This window comes from Montipora capricornis, chromosome 7 (genome assembly GCF_036669925.1).
Source record: "Montipora capricornis isolate CH-2021 chromosome 7, ASM3666992v2, whole genome shotgun sequence".
In the NCBI taxonomy this organism is placed as follows: domain Eukaryota; kingdom Metazoa; phylum Cnidaria; class Anthozoa; order Scleractinia; family Acroporidae; genus Montipora; species Montipora capricornis.
In genome coordinates, this window is record NC_090889.1 from 19,616,444 (window position 1) to 19,632,014 (window position 15,571).

A 15,571-nucleotide genomic window follows, 5' to 3' on the forward strand; every position below is an offset into this window, starting at 1 on the left:
TTTAAATTTCGTAAATATTTTTTCGTATCTAATGTTTCTGGACCTGTAGTACATTCTTGTTATATACAATTTCTTCTTCGCCTCTCTCTTTTATTTGCTTTTAGGAAAAACGGATATAGGAACCAAAGAAAACCCCATTTGATTGAAAGACTGCGATGTTTTTTGACAATTGATAGATAAATCTATTCATCAAAATCATGCCTTCTTCATCGACTAAAGTTTTACCTCAAGAGATTTTGCGATGATTTTCAGGGGCATGATAGCTATGCAACAATATTCGAGTGTCCACATGAATGGACCATGTTTCTTTTATAATAAACTGAACAGAACCGAGTTCGAAAAAACTAGGACATTTTAATAAAGAGCGCAAAAAATTATATTAAATTTAAATGTCATTTGTGTGACTGTCGATTTTCTCCTTCGTTTGCCTGATTGAATGTAATTTGATACGGTTTTAATTGTCTTGCGTTCATCGTTCGGAGGGCTTTGAGTACCGGGGAACAAATATTTTTTCACACACATTAGAACGGATTTTATATTTCCTTTGAGATCTACATTCAAGGGAAGACACATACGGAAATTTGGTTTCTGTGTGTGCTAATGTACACGTATCAAGGTACATAGAGATTAAATTGCTTTTTTTTTTCATTATCGCGGAAAATCGACCAATCTGCGCTCAGAATACCTACCAGCTGGTTTTACCCAAATTTTCGTTTACTTTCACAACGAGCGAGAATTCTTAAATTATTCACAGAACTTAGCTTGTCGGAAGGAGAAAATAGTATCATATATACAAAAGCGTTTCGTGTGAAATTCACATTAACTTTGTAAGTTGTAAGTTGTGTTTCATTGTCTCTCCATCTTGCTGTCGGCTTCATATTGGAAATGAATTCATATTTTGCCGACGGCTAACAAAAAAAAAAAGCATAATATGGGGGTATCTGCATGTAATAAAATTGACTCATTGTGCGAATGTCTTTGATGTAGTCAAAATAAATTTAAGTTACTTCTACCGCGTTACGTGATTGGACAGTTCAGCTCGTACGTTGTAATACCCTCATATATAATGTTTCGATTTGCACAAAAAAGCCCAGGTGGTTGTAAATACTGTTTTTGTTGACGATACCTTTGGAAATAAGGTCTTGAAAGACCTTTTTTTTTTGCTACTTTTAGGGATCTGCGCATAATACCCAAGCAAACGACGAACAAGAATCAGATTGTAATTCGAACGAACAGGAAGTTGGCCTCAGTGGAATAATGGGACACCGCTAAGCGATTCTCTTCATTGCTCACTGTCATTTGCCGCACGGCAAAGAGATCAGCGAATAAAGTGGCTAAGATGAGAAAGAAAAGGAACGGAGGTGGCGAGGAAATTAACAATTGCCGACAAGAAGCGCTGATCCCGTTGTGAGAAGCTCTTGTAAAGTGCGTTCTTCTTTAAAGACTGCAATGACACCAGACGAAAAAGGTAACCTAAAAAATAAACTTGCTTTGAAAATAAGCTCAAAAATTTAGTTCTGTATTTCATCACTTATACATTGAAAAAGACAGAAATTCATTTTGAGCAACTTGAATGCTAAACACGTGCATGATTGGAGAATCGGTTGTGCGAGAAGAAGAATCAGGGGACAGCTATTCTCATAGTTATTTTCATAGAGTTTTGTCGTAGAATTAGAGTTAAATTCTAGAACCTTGAATTCAGGATTTTGGAAATTTAATTCTATGAAAATCATGAACTACATTGCTAGTCAACCTCTGGAGTCAAAAGAAAATTTGTTTCATTTTCACGATTTGCAGACTTCATGGAGCCATGCATATATTGGCTTTACAAAGGGTATAAAAGTAGCTTTCATTTTATTACCTTGCAATGCTTTTCCACGCGAGGTAGCCTCTAAATGAGATCTTAAATATTTCGTTTCATAAGCACTGAAAATTAAGATCACATATCAAGATCATTGACTTTAGAATCGCATTATACGGTAGGCAAGGTAGCTTATCAATGCAGCTGGCACACTCCGCAGAATTTTGTGCTTCAGGCTTCAGCCAACTAGTCTCAGCGTAACTTAAATAATGCAAATAAATTTATGATAATGTGCATAAAATAGTAGATAGATAACGTGCAAATGACGGATTCGACTGAATGATGTCAATGGTCATTTTAACCCATTGTTTGCGGCTGGTTGATCTCTACAGGGCTTTGACAACGTTATAACAAAATTATCATCAGCGAGAGTGACAAACGGTTTTTTTTATAATGACAAAACGAGGAGAAACGTTTCTTCTAAGAAGTCATTTCGACATTTAGTTCGAATTCTCTTCTTTATCCCCGAGAAACTGTACATCCACTTAAGTGAACTTGGCTTGAACTTTGTTTCACTAATATCCTTATATCTCTACTAAAATGTCGCATTAAGCTTACTATTTTTATTGAAGGATGACAAACTTGTGAAGTTCAATTTTCACGAAGCCGCGCTTGAAACTATAATTTCATGCTAATATCGTCAGTCTAATTCATCTGCATGTTGTTTTATATATCACAGTTAATAGATCTAGGTCCTCATAGACGATAAATATTAGAGAACAATCTCACGGAAAATTTGATATTTGAAGCGAGATTTGAACAAGAAGAAACCGCATACAAAATTAATACAACGAGTTAATTATAACCACCACAAAGATGTGAGGCCTCTCGGCCGCTAAACTCCTTAGAACGCGTGTTAAATTAGACTGTTTTCTTCCAGCGTTGTCGTTCAAAAACTCTCCATCCTTTCAGCATAAACTATTAACCATTTACAAAGCCACGGAAACTAAATCTGTACACATTCCATTCTCGTCACCAAAGCGACGCTATGGGAAACTCGAGATCTATGTAGGAGAACATGCGCCGACCGTAGGGTTCTTATAGCCAAAACTGATTGGCTGTTTGAACCTTACGGCGCCTGCTCACTCCTCGTGCTAACATGAACTGACCAATTAGAGACGCTTTTGATTGTTCTTCATGAAAACCAATGAGAAGACACTTTGTTTCAGGGTTCCCCAGAGCTCCTCTCTCCCTCAGTCAAGAGAAGAGCTCTGGGGTCGAGATTGTATACATTCATTCTTCTAAGACCATTAACTATACAATACCAAAGCGTTTTGTACACGCCATGCAAGACGGACTCTCGTCATTAATTCACCTATGAAATCAGTTGGATTGAATTTAACAATCATGTCATCTTCTTAGTTGAGCAACATTTCAACGAGACTTACGAACTACATAAGCTGCTTGGTCAAGGTGGATTTGCAGTGGTTTATTCAGGAACCCGAGTCAGAGATAACGTTTCCGGTAAGTGAAAATTAAATGTTGTTCTTGCTTATGCCTCATTTGGTTGAGTATTGGCCAATCACTGGGGAGGTCGTGGATTCGAGCCACAGGGGAACAAAAATCTCGGTCTTAATATAACTGATGCTGCCTTCGAAATATTCATCAGACAAAAATAATTCAGTTTCTATTCTCTTTCGCTTCGCTCAGCCGAATAGAAAAAACATTTCTATTATATGTATAGAAGAGACAAGTACAAACAAACAAATAATGGAGGAAGCCGCCAGCAATGGTCGAGTTTATTTACAAAAAACTGAGCCAGGACACACTGGATACAGATTACAAGCCAAGGAATATAAGAACAAAGTCATACGCTATTTAAAACGACAATACAAAATAGTAAGGGAAAAAAACAGGCTCGAGTAAACTGGTCGGCGTCAAGTGGTGTGACATTCACGAGGAGTGGTATATAAAGGCCTAATTATCCCAATGGGAATTAATACCAAGCAACCTAATTAAACACCTAAAAGAAATACATAACCTTTCGAATAAGGATTGTATAGACAGTAGCTCCTTCTCACATCTCTTCAGTGTTCACGAGCTCTGTAAGACGTTATAGAGGACATACACAGTAATTTTGTCATGAGCTGAATCATGTAGGTGAATGTTTCGATGTATCATGATCTTATTGGGAATGCCTTGCCGCAAAACTGACGATTCATAAAAGGAAATGTAATCATAATGAATTTCAAAGCGCTAAAATACCTACTCAAAAGTTGGCAACATCAGAATTGTTAACAAGACAGCTGTTTTTTTTTTTTTTCAGCGCGCATGCTCACAATCGTAAACTCGCATGTACTCGTGGTCATTCTGCTGAGTCTCAGTCAAGTTGTTTGAACAGTTAGACTTCGTTCAGTCTGAAAACGTCGGCTTTCACATCAACAAGCTACTTTTAGTGTAAGCGATAGCAATGAGACCAAGGCTCTTGCTCAAAGTATTTTCTTTTTCAACTTGCAATTACGCCCGGCCGATCGGATCAAGCCAGTTGATCCAATTAACGTACACCGGCAGGATTATTGTTCACGGCTGCTTGCTTATAAAGACTTCTCAACAATGCCTGATTGTTCGCCTCATTGCTATGTGAACTTCAACTTTCGTTATGTTCCAATAAAATTTTGAGTATATACTCACGTTATAGATCTGCAAAAAACTGATTTTAATCGTTGTAAGTACTTCTGTGACGAAAACAGCCCTTGGCGAAGTTTAACATTACATTCCAAAATAGTAATCATGCATTTATCTCAATTTTTAGGTTGCTGTGAAGATCATACCAAAGTGCAATGTCTATTCATTCGAAGAGGTGAGAAAGCAAATTCATCTCTTTTTGAGTTACGTACAAATTGGCCGAAGCGGAAAATACTGTGACTGTTAACACTGACGCGCGTTAGCATCACCTTTAAATTGACCGAGTCGGAAAATGCCATAAAACTCTTTGTTTGTCCCCTCAAATTTTGAATAAGCATTGTTTTTGTTTTCTCTTAGTGGTGGACAAACAAAGAGTATTATCATGGTATTTTCCGACTCGGCCAATTCAAAGGTGACGCTAACGCACGTCAGTATCTCACGTGATCGTGGTTTCTCAGAGTTGCTCAGTCTTGAAGCAAACCATACCTCAATACCAGGGTCTTCTCTGTCGAGATCGGAGGAAAAGATCTGGAAAGGAAATGAGTGTAATATGAGGGCAGCAACAACTCACTTGATAAATGAATAGATAATTTTTTAACACTTGGAAAGACATGAATATATTTTAATTATTTCAAGTTATATATTTTTACAATGTGTCAAAGAGATAGAAGAATTCGCAAAATGTTCCCACTAACCGATCTTCCGACAACGAATTTATTTTCCGTTTCCTATTAAAACTATCAACAAGGATTAGACAAATCGTCATTTTCGACGCTCGACGCAACAAAATAAGGTATGAAAATACGATTAAAAATGTAGTGATTCGATGTATATTTCGCTCTTCAAGCCTCCTCTGTAGTCCGCCAAGTCAAAATATCAAATTGTTGACGCGAAAACCAATGAAACTGCGGACAAATTAAGAGGCTCACGGAGCGAAATAAATATATAATCACTTTATTTTAATTGTATCTTTATATCCGTAATTTTTTAAAATTCATTTGGGACGTAAAAAGACGATATGGCTAATTCTTGTCGATACTGGAAAACATTCTTGGCCTCAGTGACCAAAACTTCTCAGAAATATTAAAACTTTGGTTAACCGGCTTCTACAGGATCCACTGTCATTTATTTAAATAGGAAAGTGAAGGTGAAGGCAGCATCCCGATGGAAGTTCATTTGCACCGCTTCTTGGACCACCCAAATGTCATCAAACTGTACGACTTCTTTGAGCATGCGCAAGCGTATGTGATGGTGTTGGAAAGACCGATGTACCACAAGGATCTGTTTGACTATATCTCAGAAAAGAGACGCTTGGAGGAGAGTGAGGCCAAAAGTATTTTCCGCCAAGTTGTCGAGGCTGTAATCCACTGTGAATCCAAGGGTATCTTCCACCGTGATATTAAGGATGAGAATATCTTATTAGATACCATGACTGGTCAGGTTAAGCTCCTCGACTTTGGCTCTGGTACGGGGCTGGAGAATACGTTATACACTGATTATGAAGGTGAGCCTCATGGTGGCATAGCAGGTCAGGGAATTGCATGATAATGTCAGGATGAGCATGGTAACGAGGTGAATGTCACGCAGATGGTGTTACACAGCCTCATTGTCATCACCAGAGCCTCTGATCTGATCGGGTCTGCGCATGACCCGAGGCAAACTAATCTCTCACTTAGTCATGCGCAGAAGAGAAGAGCTCTGCGGTCGAGATTGAAACAGCTTTTGCTCTTGTCATACGGCTGTGCGCATATGTACACAGTACCGAACCGGTTGCGTTCTAGGCCCCAGAGCCCCCGCCTTTAACAAGACCAAAAGAAACGGAGCCGGGCTCTGAGGAGGAAAATGAGCAGGTAGCGGGTTTGTTCGTGGTTTTTTTCCTTTTTCTTTTACATAATTACCAAAGTTATGGATATTGAGGCATGCAGCTAAATTTCCAACGCCAAGGAAGCCGTGTTATAATGAAAGTAACCAGAAGGGTAAGTCCAAGCCGAGATTTCTATGGTTTGTCGGGCCGTTTTGAAATTTCTTCAGCTCTTATATCCCTCATCTTCCATGGTCCTTTTTGCAGATACGTCGGTCATTTTGATTTCTATTGTTTCAAATAGCTATTATGGGATGCCCAGGGGGCAAATACATATTAATTTGCCCCCTGAGCATCCCATGATGTCTTTCGGAACAATAGAAATCAAAATGGCCGCCGTATCTGCAAATAGGTCTATTGGAGTTGACAATCAAAGAAAGTTGTTTGATTTTAGCTCATTTCTTGCCTGTCAGAGCGGTTTTCAATTGCGTGTCGACCAATCAAAGCAGATGCAAATAACTGACAACCAGGGTATTTCTGGTGGGGGACAGCTTTGAATGCCCCGCCAGAAAGATCTGGTAGCGAGGCAGAAGTGCTATTCTTACCACGCCCCCCCACCCGATTCCCGTGTTCGTTCAAAATAAACTTCTGCTTGTCGATATTTCTTTCTCTAGGAACTCGAGCATATTGCCCGCCAGAGTGGTTCCGTTTTCCATCGGTATTATGCAAGACCAGCTACTGTGTGGTCACTGGGGATATTGCTGCATAATATGGTTATGGGCGATGTGCCATTTAGAAATGAAGTCGAGATCGTTCGAGCAGAGTTGAATTTCCCAGATGACGTTAGCAAAGGTAAGAATCGCGCCGGCTCGGACCAGACTCCCTCAGTGAGGAGAAGTGTGAATACGCCGTTACTCCGACTAAAAAGCCCTAATGATCAATTAAGACGCAACTGAGTTTGCGTACGTTGATCATGCTTGCGACTTATGTTTGCGTCTTAACTGTCGACCGGTTGGCTCAGTTACCTGACAATCGCACTACCGTGCGGGACGGGTCGCGGGTTCGAACACCGTCCAGAGCAACTTTAACTCCACTTCAGTCAGTATGAAAATCGCGTTTGCTTTATCGCTACCCGCAAACAGCACAAGGTCATCGAGACGAGTTGTCGTTACAAGGCATAATTATAGCTAAATTGAACATATGCGATAGTTCAGATCCCACGATACTAGTAAGGTGGGTAGCTTGGATTGCTAAGGAACGAGTTGCTTAAGACAAAAGTGAATTCATTAGGCTAACAAGGAGAACTAACTATAGATAGTTTAGTTTTCGCAGTCCGCAGGTTCGACTCCTGTTAGGGGACACTCGGACACTCGGACTATTTAACAATTAGACCCTTCGCCCGCAATGGCTGCGGGCCAATAGCCCATTCGGCTTCGCCTGATGGGCTATTGACCCGTGGCCCTTGAGGGCGAAGGGTCTAATTGTTTTAGTATCACCCAACTAGTCGGACAGAAAAAGGCAATAACAAAGTTAGCAAATGCAAGTTGAAGAAATATTTATTGGGAATAAAACGAAAGAAAGCGTCACGCTTTTCGCTACTCGAGGACTATTACTAATTGTCGTCAAGTAGCGTAGCCAATGAAAATGCGCAATTTTCATTAGTCCACTAGTTGGGTGATACTAATTCCAAGTATGCTCGAGTCACCACACTGATAAACAAATCTCTTCGCTTTACAGTATAAGTGCAAGTCAAGAATACTGATTGGTTCTTTTCTTCAAGCACGGGCAATGATGATAACCGCATCATTGAAATTAAAAAACAATTCTACATGAGGGCAATAGGTTATTCCACTTCAATAAAATACTCTCTTCCCCTACAGCCCCAAACTCGTGAAAATTACATAACAAGTCCTCCACATTTCAGATTTGCAAGATATTCTGCGTTGTCTCTTAGCGAAGCACCCATCTTATAGACCGACCTTAGAGGAAGTCATTCAACATTCCTGGCTCCAACACCGTCGGTACAAAGTGCGCCTCGCCACTGACAGAAGAGCTTGTCAAAGCGCTCCTATTCCGGGGGACATCCCTGGGGACATTCCTAAAGGGAATCACGAGCGATGCTTTCAACGAGGAAATTCACTTCTTTGATACTGGAAAGCCTTGGAGATGATTACCTCGAATTCAATCGTGCTTGTCAGCACAGGTTTACAGAACATAGAACTGTATACGTAAAACTCTTGTTAAAGGTATTAGAAGGAGAAATAATGACCTTTCCCTGGCCACACCCAGTGGTACCCCCGTGGGGAGCAACACACAAAATGGATCTGCGTTTGTCATGGTACAAATGGAGGCAGGACTCAAGCCAGCAGTGTGGTGTACTCTCTGTGTGTCACAGCGAATAATGCCCAGTTTCATAGTGTAGTATCCCTGCTACATACAAATTTGAAATATACGGACACTACCATTAAAGTGAACGGCATGCGAACATTTTGTCGTATCGATCTCTGAAAGACGGGTTCAAGAGATTAGAAGTGAAAGGCAAAGAGTGCCATGATGTAATTCATTTTCCCACCAGAAGCTGCACATCACCATAAGCACCTGTTCGGACACGTTTTGCCTTTTTTGCGATACACGAGCGAAAACTGTTCAGATTCACTGTCATTTCGAGCATAGCTTTGTTTTCTCACGATTCTTCTTGGTCAGTCAAGAACTCGTGATTTGGACAAGAAAAGAACATCAATGTATATTAAAGCCAAATTGTCAGGGATACTACTCTATGAAAATTTACATTATTACGAGGCGTCCAAGGACTTTGGGACGTGTGAGTGCGGGAAAAGTCGCGAAGGCAAGGGGTCGGGGAAAACGAGAGACGTCTGCTCCATTCTCCTCGTATTTTAGCCGCTACCTCCAGTGCTCCATCCGCCTGCTGCACACGTTACCATAATCATGAATAGGCACCTTCAGTTATCTCGCTTTCCTGATAACAATTCATTGGTGCATCAACACAGACATTATCAAAGTCAGCCTGGCAGCAGCCTGGCCGAGCATGCGTACAGGTGAAGAAAGAAAGTAGTGAAAACGAACTTGCCGCAACGAGTTGATCACTGAGTATCATAGAATCTTTCTTGCGGACTGAAATGACCAATGAAAACAAAAGCAAAGTTGTAAGATAATTCGCCCAGACGCTTAATAAAATATTGTCAATAAATAAAATAGTTAAATTATTCAACGTTTTTACTTTTTGCCTAAGGTTTCTTGAAGCACGTTGTTGCCTATAATGGAGAAAGACGTAGTAGGTCGTCGAATCCCCATGTTCTGCATAAGTCTGTGACTTCAATTTTTTTCTTGGCTAGCAGATAGGGCACAAGCTTGGAGTGGTAGACCCTTTGCACAGAGATATCCCGAAAAAAATAGCTGTAGCCAGGGAATTCCCGAAAATCCATTTACGATACTGCCATCCGCTTGTTTAGATAAGCTGGTCTTTTAACAACAGTGAATCGTCTATTCTCTGTTTCTACTTCAAAAACCGCTCGTCCTTAGCCCTCATTGTACGACGTGAACAAGCTACAATAATCGAGAATTCTTCAAATAGTGCAAAGTCGTATTTCGTTCCCGTAGCCGTCGTCGTTTCTTTAGGGAGTTTAAGCAACGACCACTGCTTCGAAAACGCCACAAAGCAAGAATCTGATTGGCTAAAAAAGGGAAAATAATCGTGCTGCAAGTGCAGCACCAATTTCCGTGCATTTCTTTGTCGTTCTCCACATAACAACAACGTGAAATCACCAAATTTTAGGTTTCGACGACAACACGATGGAATAATCCCGAAATACTTAAGATAGCGCTCAGTCGTATCTTGAAGAGACGTTTACGTTTTCGTTGCCGTTGTCTCAGTCCGTGCTTAAACTTCCTTTTAACTCCCTTTTAACTTTCCACCGAGGGAACTGTGACACCCGAAAAGGCCCCTAAAAGTTTCGGGGCCTTCGAGCAACGGGCCCCGGGATGCATACACCAAATAAGGGCGACGAACCCCAGCTCTCGCGTCACAGTGCATACTTTGATCAAAAAGCAGGTGAGTGTAGCCTGAAGAGTTGCTATGGCTGATCTTTCGAAAACTTGCGCATAAGTCATCTTCCAACTCAGTGAGACAGTCCAGTCGATCGAACAGTACTCTGGTCTGTAAGCTGATTGGTCAGCAGAAAAATGCTGTTATGGCGTTCTCATTCAGGTAATCTGTGCTGTTATGGCTGTGAATACTGCAAACAGTGATTGACAAGTTTCAGTCCGTCATGAGAATCAAGTTTAGGGTTGGCTTACTTTCTGGTCTCTTCTTTAATATTAATAGGGACCTTTAGATCAGAGTACGACGAGTACTAGTTTTCCGTACTGAGGAGGCGCATAAGGTTTGGATACCGACATTTTTCGAAGTGCGGTGCTCAGAACGAAAAAATGTTTACAAGTCTTATATAAACGGAAAGTCGTTACACTTAACCCCCTCACTTCCAAGATGTAACTCCTTGCTCAGTGACATCCATTTTTTCATGTCAGCTAGGAGAATTTGGTACTACATAAAGACAATAGGGACCTTTAGATCGGAGGACGAGGGACGACTACGAGTTTTCTGTACCGAGCATGCACACATGGTTTGGAGGCCGACATTTTTCTAAACGTCCTTATTGAAGCAGTCGGTCTTATACTGTGCAGATAGATATACGTAGAGGTTGGCAACGGTTCAGAGAATTCTGTTTTCAGTTAGCGGGCCAGCTCTTCAGTACGAGTCTTTGGCAACAGCTTGAACTAAGAGTTAAGTCCTTGGAAGAGTACTAGTCAGCTGTGCTGTTCTTTAAATGGCGTTCAGCAACATAATCACACGTCACCATAAGTGCAACTCGTTTTTGTTCAGGCAGCGTTTTAAAGCACTACTGTGATAAAAAAAATTCAATTCTTTTTTTCCTTTGAATTCAAACACTAAGTGATTTCAAGTCTTAAGCCTCGATTTAAAAAAGACAACTGTTTATTTTTATCTGGAATTTTCCTGTGTTAATGGTCCGCCATTACTAACTTACAGTTCTTGAGAGAACTGGATAAAGAGAAAATGACGTCGAAGACTCACTAGTTTTGTTCAGAGAGCGTTTAAAGCACTACTGTGACAAAAAAAAAATCAATTCTTCTTTTCCTCTGGATTTCAAAACACCAAGTGACTCATTAAGCTCGATAAAAAAACACATCTATTTTAACTTGAATTGTCCTCAGTTTTAATGGCCCGCCATTACTAACTTAAAATTATTGAGAAATTTGGGTCAGGGAGAAAATGACGTCGAAGACTCAGCTGTTTAATATACAGCAAGGGAGTTTTGGGCGTTCGGACTTTTAAACTCGCGTTTTGCACATATCTAAGTGCATTAACATGCTGAAAATTAGAGGCAAGTGAGTAAATGACGTCACTTTCCCCTAGATCCCCCCTTTGATGTCCAATCGTTCAGTTTTGAATGTGATTAATGGCGGATCGTGCAATCCAAAACTTACCCTCAAAGTAAAAAAGCCTTTGAATAAAAATAAAAGCTTAAATTTTGCCAGTCAGGGCAAAGCAAACACGTTTTCAAAATCTGACGAACAAAGGAGGTGATTTTTAGACCATAGCAACACTTTAAGTTTACGCGGTTTTATCCTATACAGAGGCCTGGAATTCACAACATGAGCGAAATATTATAGGATGGGTCAATCAAAATCCTCTAGTACAACAAAAATTACAAAAACGAGTACGTCTTTTATTGAAAAGATATCACAGCATCTGCTGTATCTAACATCTAATTTCCGTATGCAAAAATAAGTATCTTAAACTTTACTGTTCAAATGAAAGGACGCAGAAAAAGGAACGTTAAAGGCTAAAAAATCATGGACATAAATAGTCGAACAAATAAATAAATGGTTTGAACGCGAACAACGGTCATGTGACCATGATGTCATCGTTTACATTTGTCTCCGCAAAAGGGAGTTAAGAAACGACGACAGCTACGGCAACGACGACGCCATAAAGCAGTAATATTATTGTGTTAAAGAAAAAAAACGATCGTGCTGCACGTGCTGCACGCATTTTGTAAGTTTCTATCCCGTACTCGTCAAAAACAACAACTTGAAATGTCCTATTTTAAGGTTTTGACGACAACGTGGGTAAACCGCAGTTAATCTTTCATTCTCTCTCTTTACTTCAAATCCGTCCGTACCAATCCATTTATAGGATCCTTAAGCTTCGCCCGTAATGTACAACATGAACAAAATGGAATAGTCGTGAAATACTTAAAATATAGCTCAATCTTATATTTCGAGTTGACGTTTTCGTCCGCGGTAGCAGTCGCCGTCGGTGGTTTCTAAATTCCCGAACAACATGAGAACTTGCTAAAAGCATGCATGGCGCTAAAATGACTTCAAAGGTTTGAAAAAAAAATTGTTACTTACCTCCGTCACAGAAGTGTCCCTTAGCAATTTCTCCGAACTCTAACATCACTAGTGTCCAAAATTACAGGCAATAAAAATCATAATGCGTCCCGTTGAGTTTACTCTTAAAGTAAATGGAAACAAACAACCAGGCCTAAAGCTAACTGAATCACTTCCAAATGAGCGGTCGGTGTTCAGACCACAAGGGGACACTTCGTGATGTTCACAAAAGGCGCGCTTTCACCATATCAGTTGTATTTCTGGAGTCGTTCATTCATCGAAATTTTGTAGCAACGTCACTCAAGAGACTAAGAAGAAGTGATTTTGGAAAACATTTAACTATAAAAACTGCGATAAAACATATCTAAACCTAAAAAAAATACTAAACACTTTGTTAAGAAACGACGACGTTTCAACGTTAGCTAAAAGTGATTATCAAATCAAGTAATTTGAAAATTGCAATCTATAAATACTAAAGAAAAATAGTAGATAAGAAGCCTGTATATTGAATGGGAACAATGAAATTAAACAAAACGTTCGGCACGTATGGGTCCGTGTGGATATATATTTAAAAACAAGGCTTGAGACTCTTAATGAGGAGCATTTCGTAGGCTAAGCAATCAAATTTGCCCTGGCACTTTTTTGAGACCTTAAATTGGTATTCTTTTCAAAGATCTTTACTAGCGTGAGCTTGCAAAAAATGTCGACTAATTGCGGAATTTTTGTGTTCAGCAATGCGTTGGTGAAGGTGTCGGGCTGTATACCCAAACTAATCTGCATCGCACAGATCACATTTAATGTAACAAACAACACATTGCACATTTAAAGACTGCCCGATATATCGAACCCCACATTTTCATAGATAGCTCGTTGTGCAATTCAGCGCTTATTTCTTGCTTATTAATGAACTTTTTAGAGCGAATTTCAATTGAGTGTCGTAAAACCAAAACCAAAGTAATTACTTTGGCCAATCAAAAAGGACGGAGACAATCCAGTAAACCAATCAAAACTCGAAGTAATTACACGAAGCCGACACAAAGCGCGGGAAAATGTGCACGCGCGAACCACGATTGGTTTTTGGTTTCACTTCTGATGGTTGAAAAAGTGGCGCGAGAAACTATGAACCAATCACTGAGTAAAGTGAAAGTAATTATGTAATTACTTTCGACACTCAATTGAAAACCACTATAAGAACAAGCTTATGTCAAAGAGGCAAGATATCCACGTCGCGATCATGCTCTATCATTCATCAGCTCCTCCGATTGCTCCAGACACCTCTTCCAGGACCGGCACTGCGGATTTTCGTCGTTCCCTTTTGCGGGAAGCCATCCGTTCCTTGATCTTCTTCTTGCGACTCTTGTCGTCAAGGACATGGGACGAACGTTCCGCATGTGCACTATCCGTTTCGTCCGAAGCTTCCGCTGAGCCGGCGCCCAGCAACTGGCCAGGAGTCAGCTGTAGATAATAAGGAAATTTATCAACACCGTCATTATTATCATTATTATTTATTCAGACCCTGCATAATTTTAAGTTAGCCAACAACGTCAAGCGGTCTATTATAGAAAAATTATAGTGAAAACATGAGTCCACCACCCGAAGGTGACGTCACAGAACAATAGGGAGTTTAATATGACGCGACGGCAACGAAAACGTCACAAATTTTGCATATTTAATGAGCAAAAACAATAGCTTTGCACGCTGTGCACGTGCGTTTTTCATTTTTGTGCATTTCTTTCACGTTTTCGGCAAATTTGCGACGTGAAATGACCAATTCTCAAGTTTTACGGAGAACGTGAACAAAAGGCAGCGAATTTGAATTTTCTGTCGTAGATTCAATACCGCACCTCCTACTTCAGTTCCTGGGGAGTTAAACTAGCTTTTAGAAGTTAGACAAGCCGACATAACGACGAAAAAGATTAATAAACCTGAACTTGCAATTTTAAATGACGTTTTCGTTACCGTCGCGTCCGCAGATCTTAAAGTCCCTTTTATTGCAGCAAAGAGAGCTGCACTTTGCCACAGCCGAGAACGAGAAAAAATCATTTGTCTTTGGGAGATTTGCCAAAAAGAGTTTGAGCGTAACTTTTCTAAGCAAACGAATACCAATACTTCGCATACGCTAATATCTTTCATATTAGGGGGTTTTCTGGACATTTTTGTGTGGTTAAGTCATACGTTAATAATAATGTCTTTTCGGAGCTAGTAAAGTGCTAGGTCCGATTTTCCGGGGCAAGTAATTTCAACTTTAGGACAGGAAACAAGTGAAAGTCTACTGGCCAAAGCAAGTGAAATTTAAACACATCCTCGGTGGAAAAATCTGCGACTTATTGTTTCTTTTATGTTGCTTCATCCGTGAATTTTACAGGTTTTTGCAAAGAGCCAAGTTTGTTAGAAGGTGTAAACTTGATAAACAATTATTCTGAGTGAAAACGTCTTGAAAGTTAAAACTACCAGAGGAGATAAACAATGTGTTAAAAGGATGGATTAATTAATAATCCAAACATTTAACTTGCCAATTACTACCGGCTTATTTGAATTTTTACTTTGACAAAACGAAAAAAATAAGCGCTTCCATGAGTTTCAAACTTCGACAAACACAATTGGGTGAAAGTATCTGTTTTGACCTTTTAACTCTCTCAGTTTAGTTTCATTTATCTTTATTTCATGAAACGGTCGCTTTCGTTGCTAAAATATCACGTTAAGTGTTTCAGCTTAATAAAACTATTCAAAATATAAGGTCTTAGGAGATATTATCATGCATTTTTCCATGACTTACCCCACGACGGAAACTCGGCGCTGTTCATTCTTGAATTTCTCTTCCATTTTTGCAGCAATGCGTTTCATTTTTCCTC

The 15,571-nt window shown here is 39.8% G+C and overlaps 1 pseudogene; it reads left to right on the top strand.

Moving 5' to 3' along the window:
- Positions 1-3,571: 3,571 nt before the first annotated feature.
- Positions 3,572-9,511, top strand: LOC138057570 (serine/threonine-protein kinase pim-1-like; annotated as a pseudogene).
- The last annotated feature ends 6,060 nt before the right edge of the window (positions 9,512-15,571 follow it).